Below are 15,187 nucleotides of genomic sequence, written 5' to 3' on the forward strand. Positions count from 1 at the left end.
AAAATTTATGTGTGAATTTTAATAATCTCGCACCTATTTTCCTGTAAGTTTCCTATGTTTTAGTAACCATATGAACTCAATTTTTTTGGCAGCTCAGGTTTATTCCAATTTGACAGAAAAATGTGTTTTGGGTTGGGAGGTAAGTCGCACTTAGACAGAAACGTAGTCAGATGCTTTTTGACCATGGTTCATGGACGCTTCACTGCATGGCAAAAACTAGCACAACGAATTAAATCCCGAGACATGGAAAGTCATTATTATATCATGCAGTCTGATGAGAAAAGTGGTAAAAAAAAACGGGTTACAGATTATTTAAGTAGCAGAATAGGAGTTTTTCAGATTATAAATTTATGTTATACTTTAAATTAAACCCTACCTTTATTTACTACATTGTTTCTTCAAAATCTGAGGAAATAGAAGAGCCTCAAACTGCAATGCAGCCCCGTGAGAGCCTTAGGCAGCTCAGCAGGGTGCTCCAGGGCAAAGTTTGGAGCACAGTTGACCATTGAACAACGCAGGTCTGAACTGTGTGGGTCCTCTAATGGGTGGATTTTTTCCATCTTGTAAACAATTGACATAGAATTACGGTATAGAAAAATACAGTCCTGTAAATATATTTTCTTTTTTGTATGATTTGCTTAATAACACCTTTTCTCTAGCTTACTTATTGCAAGAATACAGTATATAATACATGTAACATACAAAATATGTGTTAATTGACTGTTTATGATATTGGTGAGGCTATCAGTAGTTTAGGTGGGAGTCCTATGGCAAGAAGAGCACATTAAAAAATGGCCTGGTGCACAGATTTGCACACAGGTGGGATCCCTCGGCCTGGCCTGCAGGGATCAGGCTGAAACCGGCTCTCCAACATCCCCCAAGGGGCACCCTGGAATTGGGTTCCCTCCTCTCTGGTTCTGGGTGTGTCACCCCAAACTACAGCTGCCAAGTCACTGCAGCTTGGCAGCTCCTGCATTGAGCATCCGCCTCGTGGTGGTCGGTGTGCATCATAGGTACTGGTCGGATGGTCAAACGGTCAGCTGGTTGCTTAGGCTTTTATATATATATATACTAGTATATATATTTTAAATTTATAAAAACATCTTTCATAATTTTGCTCTGAAAATTATAGTAGGTCCTATGAGAATTCAGGATTTTCTTATTAAAAATTGGGACTTAGAGTTGAGATCTCTTATGTATTATTTGGCAGAAGCATAAATTAATATCTTTCTACTGGGAGAACACTAATGATTGTTGTTGCTTTTTCATGGTTTGATTTTGATATTTGTTGTGTAAAGTGAGATTTCATTTGTGGTTTCATTCAAATCCCCCAGGAGGCCATGTGGTATGAAGTATAAATGTTTGGACTCTGGAATCTGAGCCCTTATATTCACTATTAAATATAGCTTATCTCCAAATTAGTTATATATGGATTCTTTAAATAATCATTATAATAGTGACCATCTACTAAACAATATTCTAGGCACTTTATAGAATCCAAATCCTGTCTCATATATTCACATTTTGAATCTTCTCATGAAACATGGATATTCTAACACTCCAACTACCCTGTACTCACCACCACTGAAAACAAACAGACAAAACAGAACTCCCTTGCACACATTCGTCACTTCACCTGCAAGAGGCTGATGTTCCTGCTCACCCCCAACCTGGCAGCAGCACCCAGCAGGTTCCATTGGGATGTGCTTCCTGGTTCTTCTGAAATAAGTTTCACCAACGTTCTGATTTCATGATCGCTGTGGTTTATGTTTAATGTATGTAAAGGGAAAAGAAGCAGTACCGTTCCTTCCCTGTTAAGCAATCAAACAACACACCAAGTGACAAAAGATGGTAACCGAGGTTATGCCAGACCCATGGGGCCTGTATCCTTCCAGGAAGACATTCCTGCTGAATGTATTTGTCAAAGAGGCTCTGGGGGGACCGTTCAGCCTCCAGCACTCCCAGGACTGCCTTATTTCATAGAAATAACAATAACTACAAGGGAAAAAAAACACGGGGAGAGTTAAAAGTTATACTTAGATTCTCCACCGAGTGAGGTCAGTGCCCCCAACTTCTGTGTTGTTCAAGGGCTAATTGTATTGTACAGGGCAATCAAAACCAGGCCCTAGTTTGTCTATTGTGATTAGGGTGCTGCCTAGCAGTGATGGCGAACCTATGACACGCGTGTCAGAGCTGACACGCAAACTCATTTTTTTGGTTGATTTTTCTTTGTTAAATGGAATTTAAATATATAAAATAAATATCAAAAATATAAATCTTTGTTTTACTATGGTTGCAGATATAAAAACATTTCTATATGTGACATGGCACCAGAGTTAAGTTAGGTTTTTTCAAAATGCTGACACGCGGGGCTCAAAAGGTTCGCCATCACTGGTAGGGAGAGTGTGTATCTGACTTACTTGCTACAATGGATACAAAGATGCAATAACTCAAGGTTGTTATCTGACTGTGCTCTTTGCAAGTTTCATTCTTAAAGGTATATCTGAATGACAAATCTCCACTACCTCCACATTAAACACCAGATTTTGTAAAATTTCACTTTAAAAAGACCATTTATAATAACAACAAACTTTATAATAACAACAACAATATCTTGTAAGATCTTTAAAAAGTAAAATTCTATGGAAATCATAATAGAATATCCAAATTTAGGCTATACAATGATCATGTATGGCAAAAGTCTATATACATAATTATTCTACAAATTCAATGAAACTGTAGTTGATATCCTAGTAAGATTTAATAAAATATTTATGAGATATCAGAGCTTAAGAATAGAGGATAAATTCGTGAGGAAGAATAACAAAATGGCGGCACTTGTTTCATGTAAATAAAAATGATAAAGTAATGCAATAAAATCAAGAACTTAAAAATAAACTCATTAATCCATCATATCTTAACAAACAATTAAGTGGGGATACAAATGAATATGTAACAATGGCTTCAAAATTTAGTGTTACTGGATAAGTGATTTCACCACAATTTTTTTAGAAAGTAACATAGGCAAATGAAGAGACCTAAACTGTTCTGATAAGTGGAAATATCATATCAATAAGCATATGAAGAGTTGCTCAAACTCACTAGTAATTAAAGTAGTAACTATTTCAAAGTCAGAATGTATCACTTTCAATCCATCAGATTCAGAAAAATACTATTTAAATCTAGAAATACCAAGTATATTTGCATATATTTTAATGAGATTTTAAATGAACACAACCACCTTGGAGAGCACATTTGTCAATATCTAATAAGGCTGAAGATGCATATACCTTACAAGTCAACAATTTCGCTGCTAAATTAATAAGTTTTCACACTAGCAAGAGAATACATGCTCCAACATGTTAGTTAAAGCATTTTCTGTAATAGCAAATATTATATTCAACCTAAATTTTCACCAACAACAGAACAAAGAATTAAACTGTGCTTGACGCAGTATTTAAAAGTGACTTTTTTGGAGTCACTGCCAGTGTTTGAAGACCAGCTCTTCAACTCTGGGCCAAAATGCAGCTCTGTGCTTTAACTCTTTTATTTGAAAAATGGAGATAAAAATTGTACCAGCCTCACATTTTTGTTGTGAAGACTAAGTGACTAATGTGACTATGTGAGTATATAATTGTGAGCTAGTATTATTAGTATAAGTCATATGACAATAGAACATGCAACAGGTAAAATGTATAAACTAAAACTATTTCTATTAATGGGAATGGATTTCAACAAATCACAATTAACACATTTTTTAAAAAAGAAATATGACCACTTTTACATAACTTTAAAACAATATCATACTTGGATATGTACATATATAATAAAAGTATAAAAGCATGCATGGAAATTAATCTGTAACTTGAACATTTAATTTTATTAATAGACTTAAAGAACATGATTTTAATAAGTAGACTTAAAGAGTATCTGAGCATTGCTTGACTATTCTTTATATTTTTATCAATGTTTGAAATACTTGGAAATTAAAAATAGTGTATTGTTAATTTACCTTTTACCAGGAGCCCGGCATTTCCAAGACTCTAAGTTTTATTTCTCTTCATTATTCAATTTTTAGCAATAGCTTCTATAGTTCTTAAAGGTACAGTTTCTTATTTAAAATTAAATTGTGCTTAAAAAGTACAATTTGTTTAATTTTTCTTTTGTAATAGTTAGACCTAGTCCATCTGTGTTATGATTGATTTTACAATGCAAGCATAGAATAATCCTACTTCTAAAATGTGTACACATTTTAATTAATATAAGTATGTTGATACCTATGAAACATTGGCTACAGACAGTTGATTTTCCCATCAGAAGTCATATAGGGGATTTAAAATGAGAGGAAAACTAGGGCATACTGCAGCTATAGTCATTTCCTTCAAAGAATCCCATGGTGCCCATCTGTGCACATACCCCAAATCTTCCACATATTCTCATTTCGGTAGCCTTTCCGACAGACAAAATGGAGTTTCTATAGATCCTTCTTATAGTTTGTGATGAGGGGTTTGCATCATGCAGACACAGGAGTTGAAAAAAACATTTTCTATAAAGAGAAAGATAGGAAGTATTTTAGACAATGTGATTCCTATGTCCTCTGTCACAGCTGTACTCAACTTTGTAGTTTTAGTGCAGATTTGGCATAGACAGCATGCTCACGAAAGGGCATATGAGAAATGGGAGATTGGCAGTTTCCAGCTGTGATTCAGTCTCTACAATGACACAGTCAATCTTTCAGGCCTTGTGGGAGCCAATGTGAGGCCTTACTTTCCTCTTAGAAGAGGTTGCAGAATAGGTTATGACAGTGCTTTCCTCCAGAAACTCAATACTCAAGAAATACTTTCAAATTTTATTTTATTTTATTATTTTTTTAATTTCTTAAAGTATTACAAAGAGTATTACACATGTCCCCTTCTCCCCCCCCCCCTTGACATTCCTGCGGCTTCCCCACCCCCCAGTGTCTCGTGTCCATTGGTTATTCTCATATGCACGCACATAAGTCCTTCGGTGGATCTCCTCCCTCCCTCAACCCTCCCCAGGGTTCCCACTGTAGTTTGACAGTCTGCTCAGTGCTGCTCTGCCTCTGTATCCATTTTTGTTCATCAGTCTATACTGGTCCTTATAATCCATAAATGAGTGAGATCATGTGGTAATTTTTCTCAGCTTCCCAAGGGCTGTCTCAGTCTCAAAGGGGCCATCTCAGCCTTACAGGGGCCGTCCCAGCCTCACTGGGGCCATTTCAACCTCACCGGGGTCGTTGCAAGCTCACCAGGGCCTGCCTATTCAGCCTCACCAGGGCCGTTTCTAAATTTTATTTTTCTAGAGAGAAGAAAGAGAGAGAGAAGAGAGAAACATTGATGTGAGAGAGAAACATCAATTGGCTGCCTCCTGCAGGTGCCCAGACCCAAGATTGAGTCCATAACCTGGACCTGGACCCTGACCAGGAATGGAACCTGCCACCCTTTGGTGTACAGGATGATGGATGCTCCAACCAACGGAGTCACACCAGCCAGCTTGAAACCCAATACTCTCTTAGTTGTTCCACTTTGAAGAGTGTCTAAGTGCATCCATATTAACTATTGACATTATTAATTAATGAATAAAGACCAAGAAGAGAGTCTAGCTGTTCCTAAGCCTGTCCTAATAAGATAGCAGCCTTCCTGGTCGCTGATTAGTCTCTGCGGCAAGCTTCTGACAGATTCTATTATTATTGCTATAGGTGGGAATATAGCAAAACACAAGCCTTTCCAAGTTATTTGAGTAGCTATTTTTTTTTTATTATCACTTGTTTGGTGGAACAACCTAAGATTATCTTGACCTTAGGGATGACTCCAAACAGCCCTATTCACTAGTATCCAAAGACCTCAGTACTGGTTGTCCCACCATTGGTTGAGTTAGATTAATGGCTCATTAGTTACCCTGCAGCCCTTTAGGTGATTCTGAAGCTGAAAGGCTGGCCTTTCCCTCATCGCATTCTCAACCATGCTCATCTATCATCAATGTAATGCATCATTTGTGGGCCTGTGGCAACTTCAGACTCTTATCCATGTAAAAAATGCCATAGGAGAATACACACACTTATGTCTGAACTAGCAGAATAAAAGCCATCGCTATTCCTTCCTGATAAAAGAAAATTGTTTTTAAGAGTCTAAGTATATGGAAGGACCAAGATAAGTAACCTATTAACAGAGTTTATTACTGCACATTATAAAGGAGGTAATGTGCTTTCATAAGATTATTATACAATGATTACAGCAATGGTTATGATATTGGTAGTCTGTCTCAGTCTTTATATCAATTTTTTTTAAATCTAATGATGAGAAAACTAAAGGGGTGTTGACAAGCTTGATTACATTGTTCTACATTTATTTAATACTAGAGTACTGGTGCATGAAATTCGTGCATGGGTGCAGTCCCTAGGCCTGGCCAGCAATTGAAGCACAAGGGTCTGGCATGGAAGGGTATGTCCCAGCTGACCTCTGGGCCCTGGGCAGGACCTGGGACCCCCGGCCCCTGCACACACCCCTCCACCTGAGTCACGGTGCTCGAGTCCCCACACAGAGATGCAGTGAGCACAGCCAGACGCTGCAGGCTGGGGCACAGCATGGGCCTCTGGGCCACCCAGTGGTGCCGCACGGAAATCCGGGGGAGTGGGGGGGACAGCACGCTCTCTCCAGGCTGGCCTCGCAAAATGGCCCCTGTGTGAATCCATGGGGAGCCTGACTAGCCCCTGTGGTCCCGGTCCCAGTCCAGGCGGTTGTGGCAAGGCCCACCTGGAAGAGGCTGTGCAGGTGAGGGTTGGGCTCCTCGAGGGCACCTGGCACCTGAGTGCGGGGGCTTCCCCAGTGCGTGAGCCCTGGCATCCTGGGGGAGGGTAGCAGGGGAATGAGAGAGAGCTCGGCGGACACCCCACATTCTCACTGCACATCTGTCCCCTTGACCCCCACCCCCAAGCAGCTGGGAGAGGTCACAGCCCCCTTCCGGGTGCTGCAGGAGGTTGGTTGCCTTTACCCACCTCCAATTCCCCATCCCAGCCCGGAGTCTGGCCCTGATTGGGCAATCAGGGCCTGCCAGCTGCTGGTGGTCATCTGCAGGGTGATCGGTAGGAGCAGGCCCCCTGCCCGGCTCCCTCAGTGCCTGGAAGCCAGTTGACAGCCCTGCCTCCCCCCACCCACCCCTGCTGGTCATCGTCAGTGGGGCATTTGATCAGGCCCCAACTTGCACCTGCCTTGGCCTGGCACTGCCCACTCACCTGCTCCACCATCTGCCGCGGTCCAATTCTTGTCAGGGCCCATCAGGGCTGGCAGCGCCTCCACTGCGGCCCGCTGCCAGTGCCACATTGCCAAAGACCACCATGTTCTGTGCCACCCCCTGGTGGTCAGCGCACATCATAGCGAGCAGTTAAACTCTCGTTTGAACTCCTGGTTGAATGACCAACCGAGGGGACAATTTGCATATTAGGCTTTTATTATATAGGATAATGGCCTTGCTACTTTCACCAAGGTGGTTAGATTTATATTTTAGAAGTTGGTTGAAGACCTATGGGGCTTCATTTTGATTACCAATTCATAGAATTCTCATACTGAGTCAAAAATACATGCAGTAAAAGTTACCATTATCTATCCATATCTAACCATTAGCCATTAAGAATGTTATGTATTATATAACAGCTATCATTGTTGTACATTTGCTATAAATCAAATATGAACCTAAACAATTTATCTGTATGATCTAAAAATGCTTATAATTCCCTTTGAGACATAGCCTATTCCTGTTTTTATTTTACAGCTTATAAATCTGGGAATTAAAGATGTTCATAATAATATCTAGAAACTAGTTTTTCGGACAATAAGTCCATGGTCTTTATCACTTTTTCATGCTATCCCTATTAATCTTTTAGATTAGGAAATCTATTAATATTTTTCTCTATTATTCAGATGTGAGGAGTACTGACTATGACATAGAAATGCTAATGAGAAACAAAATATGCCTCTAAACATTTGTAAATCCTCATTCCAGCAATCAGGGCAGTGAGTTCTCAGACATTCAGCCTACATTATAGCAGTTGAAATGTCAGCTGTGGGCTTATTAATAGAAAAACAGATAGGAGAGAAAGAAGGGTCAATTAAAGCCAAGAAGACCTGCTGTAGCAGCCAGATGGCTGCCCTTTCTCTGTTCACCACGTCAGGGTATCCAGATTCTAATGTCCTTGTTTATCGTCCCACTAGCAAGGCTTGAGCATAGTTGGGTTAGCCCTTGCCAGGATGATGCACTTTTCGACGTTAAGCCAGCTGGAAGGAGACGCTCACAGTTCTGGACCCCAACACTGTGCTCTTAGTCAGGCTGTGAGGAGAAGCCAAGAAGCTCTTTTTGCATTTTGGCTTCGGGGCCACGAACTGGATGCCTTCCCTCTCAGCATTGTTAAGCTGTTTTCTCACCCATGGATATAAGCATGGACAGGAGGTATATTAACTGAACATGTCATCAGACAGAAAGAAATGGTTACAGGCTCATGATCCAACTTGTAGGTTATCCACAGCTCCCATTTCTTCTATTGCTCTATTCTGAATGCTCTTTTGACAAGTTATTTCGCATTTCTCTATCCCTATCAGAGTAAAAATGCTAACTTACAAGAGCCCAGCATCTGTTAAAAAATAATAATGAAAAGACCCTTAGACAGATGTGTAGTGAAGAATTTACTTTACCCGGAAAGGTCTAGGCTTAATCCTAGCTCCTGAAGGTAATTTCTAAACTCGTGGAATATCCTGAGTGAATGGAATGTCTCTTTTACTCGTGGTGGGCCTCTTGGACATTTCTGATAGCTTGTACTAACAAGATGACTTGTGTTAAACTCCTCAGATCCCAAGTATTAGTTTATCCTAAAGAAATGACCTACTATAGGGACTGACCTTTCTAGAAATACCAACCATGTGATTAGAGAGTTGGGAGATTGGGCCACATCAAATCCACCTGACCTCCAGGGCCTAGGGCTAGAGAGTGAGTTGAACCAGGTGGACAATAATCAATCGTGCCTACCTAACAAAGCTCAATAAAATCTCTGGACACCAAAGCTAGGGTGAGCACCTTGGTCTGGCAATATTTCATGCTCATATTGCTCAGAGGGTTACATATGCCGTCTCGTAGGACCTGGGAGTTTTGCATTGGAAACCCTTCCCCAAGTCCTATGTCTACCTTATGTGTGTTTCTGCTTCATATTCTTTTGGAATAACCAAACTAACAATAAGTATAGTGCTGTCCTGAGTACTGTGAGGATGGTTATCAAATGTGATGATGGTCAGGGAAACCCTAAATTTTTAGCCAGCCAGTTTGAATTGTGGTGGCCCTGGGGACTCCCAAACTTGTGAATGATGTTAGACTTCTTGGGTGGACTTGGCAGTGTGCAGGGCTGTGCTCTTTATTTTGAGTTTGGCACAGCTCTGGGTAGCAAATGACATCAAAATGAGATTCTTATAATAAAGATGTACAAATATGGTCATGGCCAGGTGGCTCAGTTGGTAGGAGTGTCACTCCATACACTAAAAGGTTGCAGGTTTGATTTGAGGTCAGGGCCCATATGTGGGTTGCGGGTTCCTTTCAGGTGGGAGCCTGTACAGGAGGCAACCAATCATGTATATCTATGTTTATTTCTCTCTCTCTCCCTTACTTTGTCTAAAATCAATAAAAACATGTCCTCAGGTGAGGATTTAAAAAAAAATATACAAAAATGTACATGACATTTTATATAGTAATTCCGATGTTAAAATTTTGTCCTAGGGTGGTAGGTCTATAACTGTTATTATAAAATTATTTTTAACAATACAAATGAGAGAAAAATAACAAAATAATTCAACCTTTTCTCTCATTAATATTTTATTTATAATTTATTATGGCCTGGGCACTAGGTTAGATTCCAAGGATAAAATATTGAAAAAGGTAGACACGTTCCTTGTAGGGGACAGTATTTTATTTATTTAAACGAATAGAGAATTTTAATTTTCTATGATAACTTGTTGATTGAGAATGAACCCTCTGCCATTGAATCACATAGGAATGCTATCAACCCTACGGGGTACAGAGAAGGTTATTAAAATGAAGCAAACAGATTAGAATAGAGTTATTAATAACAAAGTATCTGATTAGCAGTGGTACAGAAATAAATGTATTTAATTATTAGCCAAAACAATGATTTAAAACAAATATATGTAATTAATTACAAAATAAGACAAGAGGTAGGCAATACCAGATTTGGAAGAAAAGCTCAGTGATATCAAGGAGCCAGTGATATGATGAAATATGCCATCTTGTTTTCTGCTCTGCCATCTTTAGCATTCTGGGTTTTCAATCCTGGAGGGATGATTTCTGCAGGTCTGAGCAGTCACATTCAAGAAAAAAGGATAGGGTTGTACCAGAGGGCTCCTCCTCAAGTTTTGTCTTTTTTATCAGGGGGCTACACTGCGTGTTTACCAGAATGATGATCCGTGAGAAGATGATAATGTGAAGTTCTGATAGGAGGGATTGGGATTTCCGTGATTAACTTAATCTCATAATTATTCATAAGTTGGTACTGGTGCAGGGCCCATGTCCTTTCTGAAATCAAGGGACTGCCACCCTTAATTTAAGTAAGATCATGGTAGGATTTGGAGATTGGGTAATTTTCAGTATCAGCCACAGGAAATAACCTATAAACTAAAACATGGTGGATGAGTAGAATTAGCTAGAGAAGTAGGGGAATCAGAGGTACAAGGTGATAAAAATTTTTCAGATAGGGAGAATAGCACATGTAATATTTCAGACAGCTAAATCTTGATAATTTTCCTAAATTAACAACAAATTGAAATAACAGTATAGTCTAATTAGCATATTATGCTTTTATTATTATAGATATTTTTAATTTAGTTGATTAAATTAAAATTCTAATTTATTTTCTAGCAACACATATTTTTGCCCCTACTATTAATTTACAAAGTAAAATTGTCAAGTAAAATTTTATTTTCTTCAAAGTTCAAGATGCCACATGTGGTTGTATAGATTGTGCACTGCATAAGATTGCCCAAGAGGCAAGTGGTAGTTTTGATTTCTCTGCCACTTGCATTGGTGCCAGGTTGTACCTGCCTGAATATTTTCCATTTTCAGTTTCCTTAAAGTTATTGCTTGGGCTAGCCACAGAACTGCCCAGGTGGAAGGATATCTCATTATTTGAAATGAGATTTGAAGATAATTCATTTTTCATATTCTCTTCTCTCTCAACTAGCAGTGCTATTCAAAGTTAACTGTAAAACTCCTGAACTTAAAAAAGAAGTGCACTTGAAGTTACACAAAGGCAGAATAGAAGCAAAGTTCGTGGGATAATGAATACCAATCTTCTTACTGGGAATTGGGAAATCTTCTAAAGAAATATTATGTAGTATGTCAGGCAACTGTGGTCCCTTGAGTGACCTCCAAGGATTCCTAGAGATGCTCTTTGCAAAGATCTCTTTTTCCGTTGGTTATTAAACTATTTCCTAAACTTCTTTCAATTCTTTATAGTGCTGTTTTGAAGTAGAAGTTTCTTTTCCCTTTTGATCAAATGAGAAGGGCAAAATTATGGATATTTTTCAAGAAAAGAATGAACTTCTTATTATGATGAATCGTGAAGAAAAGGGGCAAAATATAATGTGTTTTCTGCTCTCCCTATTTAATCCTGCTCATTTCAGTCTTTGCATCATGTCTTATGCGCTTTGGTTTGAGCTGGTGGCATGACCAGCAGAGTACAGTCACCGCACGGGGAAAATGTTTACCTGGAGTTCATGTAACAAAATAAGAGCAAAACCGTTTGTGTAGTAGGATGAAAAATGTCTTAGAAGATACGGACACTGTTGTTCCTGAAATAGGTGCTTTTTCTCCCCAAGGTGGGCCTTACCTTTAAACCTGCCTTTATTATTCCTAGAGGGGCGTTTTAACCAAGAGGCCCTAATAAGATCAACTTCTTAGCTGATCTGAATTAGAAATTCATCTAAAAAGTCAGCAATCTTGCCTAATGGCCTGAACCAATTCTGTTTCCACATGGAAGAACTCAAATCAATAATTGCTACATACTATGTGCTATGAGATATTTAAGCACTTTACATGTGTTGACTCACTGATTACTCACAAATAGCACACGAAGTAAAGAATATCGCCATCTGCAATTTACAAAGAAGAAAATGGAGGCATTCCCACAGTCAGCTAAATTTTAAGTGATGGAGTTACTAGTAGATTCAAACCTAGGAGTCAGCCGAGTCCTGACCTATTACTTCTCTGTCATGATAGCTCTGATTGATTGATTATTATATTTAGGACAAAGAATCACAGAAATGTATAGACTGTCAATGTCAATCTGCTAACTAGTGCTTGAATTGCTTCTGCATTGACCTCACTAAGCATACAGCATCTCTAAGGATAAGAAACTCACTCTCTTGCATCTGGACATTTTAGAGAGTCAGAAAGAAATTAATCATTTCTATGTTCAGACTGCCTGGTTGTCTCTGGGAAATATAAGAAGAGAAGAGGACTGGTTGTTGGTGTCTATTCTTTATAATAAAGTAAAAAAATGCCAGCAATATGCTATCCAATCAAATGTCTGTAGCTCATGAAACACATCTCATACAAATGAAAGATTTTGTTGTGTATTATTTGCTGGAAACAGTTTTTTTTCCCCCCAAGACTACAAAGGTGTCAAATGCTTTAACTTGCATTTGTGCAATTTCATCAAAAGATTTAATGAAAACTCTAATTTTCATAAGAAAAGTATAAAAAAGGCTTTAAAACCCACCTGGAATATGAGGTGACCCATGCATTTGCAGGAATAATTTACTCTTTAGAAAAGCATGATGCATTAATACTTAAAAATTTTCATCACAGAAAAGGGCGTTGCTGCTAAGCAGATGTCAGCTGTTATTCCAACTGGATGGGAAATGTGTCTTGGCTTAAATACCTTCTCCATAAAGTAAATATAGTTACCTCTCAGCCATAAGCCAATTGTTTCATAACAGATATTAGGATGAGTAGGCAAAATAACCCCCCACATAAACACACACTCACAGCCTTATGAACTAATTTAACAGTTTCGTGATTCTCAACTCCCGTTTTCATGTTCTTTCCTTTCATGAGGGTTATTGTAATAGACTTCTTGTTCAACTCTGCCTGCAACCTCTGTCATGAAACCCAGCTTCTGTACGTCTGTCTGAGTTGTTTCTGAATCCTGTAGCTTACCTGATAATGTCAGTGCTAAAAACTTTCCATGGAAGCTTGATTGCAGATAGGATCCCACATTTTTAAGGTGAATATTAAAAAGCTTTGCGTTTAGCTCCAAACCTCTCCAGTTTTCGGTATCTAAAGATTCTGAAGTTTCTATTTTTTTCACTTCACATTTCATCCAACAATATGAAGAGAGCAAGATAAGAAGGGCAGAAACTCTCATGAAGGCTGCCAGGCCATGTGACCATTGAGTTAAAAGAGGTTGGTGAGTCTTCTTATAGGCAGTGAGTTATGAGCAGGATTATAAAAAAATTATAGGATTGTTGAAAGAAATGGAAAAGCAGAAGAAATCAAAATACAGAATTGCCACTGTAGCATTCATAGTAAAACATTCCATGGGAATTAGACATTCTTTCTGAATTAACTGACACTACATGAAGTAGAGATAACACGCCGTTGCCTTTAGCTGATGTCAGAGAGGTCAGCAAAGCTGTCATTTAAAATCCAAATAATGGGTTTAATACTTTAAAAATCTTTTTTTCTGCATGAAGCTGCAATGGCTTATGAGGAAGTATATGAGGATGAATCAAATGCTTGCCTTTGCTTTGTGCATTAACTCACTTAAGATTTTAATTGCTTTACTCGATTTTATCAACTAACCATTGTTTTGAAACCCTTTTCATATAAGGTTAAATACAAGATTTATTGTCCTCTATGGAAAATATATTGATTTATATCAACACCAGCAATATTTCAGAGGTCCTGTTTTAATACACCCTCCTGAATATAATGTATTCTCAAACTTTATGATCTTTGCCAATCTTGGAGATGAAAAATGATAACTCATGGTCATTTTAACTTCAAATTTTCCTCCAATAATGAGGCTGAACATATGGGTCACTCATTAGTTTCAAATCCACTTTTATTTCTTTTCTGTGGACTGTATCCTCTTCTTCTGGCCCTTTTCTTATAGAAGAGGACTTTTTATATAGTAAATATATCAGTTTATTGTTACTACATGACTTGAACAAGTATTTTTCTATTGTAACTGCCTTTGTTTTTTTCTGGGGTTTTTTATGTGTTTTGTCATGTTTATTGTTTTCTTTAATTTTATGTGGTCAAGTTTATTATCCTTTTCTTTTTATTTCTGGGCTGGGGATGATACTTAAAATACATTTGACATTGATATTATATGATTTTCTCTCATTTTTCTAGTACTTTTGTGGTTTTATTATTTTATGTTTACATATTTGATAATTTTTGAAATTTTCATGGTCTAATTTTTTTAAATTTTAGGAAGGGGTCGGAAAACTTCAAACCATGAGCCAAATATTCACAGTAAGCCAAATTAAGCTATGCCAACTAGTTAACGAACTGCCTATAGCTGCTTTCACACTACAACAGCAGAATTGGGTAGAGTGACAGAAACCTGCACAGCCAAAAAATTTACTATTTATCCCTTTAAAAATTATTTATTGACATATGTAATACAAAATAATAACTATCTATCTATCTATCTATCTATCTATCAATGGAAATTAAACACTATGATTTCACCTTTTGTCTACTGATTTGAATGCTACCATTATAAATATACTAAAATTTAAAGATATTTAGGAACCAAAGACCAATAGGCTATACATAATCACCCAAATTTCAGGTTAAATGGATCCTTGGCATTCACTTATGTTCATGATTCTGGAGTCTTTCCTTCTAGGGAAGTGTTCTGACCAGAGTTCCAAGTGTATGTGTAAAATTCACATTTTATTGACTCTTCTTCCTATATTAGGCGAATCTCAAATGTTTATCATAGAGTCACATTTTCCTCCTTTGATACTTTATCAGTTGGGAAAGGTGCATCATGTGCTACACAGACACCCCTGGAAGAATGCCTCTCATACAATCTTCTATTTGTTTTAACACATATTATCATTGCTATTATCTTTATATTGAGAGGATTATATTTATTCTT

The sequence above is a fragment of the Myotis nattereri genome (assembly GCF_964212035.1).
Source record: "Myotis nattereri genome assembly, chromosome: 7".
Taxonomy (NCBI): domain Eukaryota; kingdom Metazoa; phylum Chordata; class Mammalia; order Chiroptera; family Vespertilionidae; genus Myotis; species Myotis nattereri.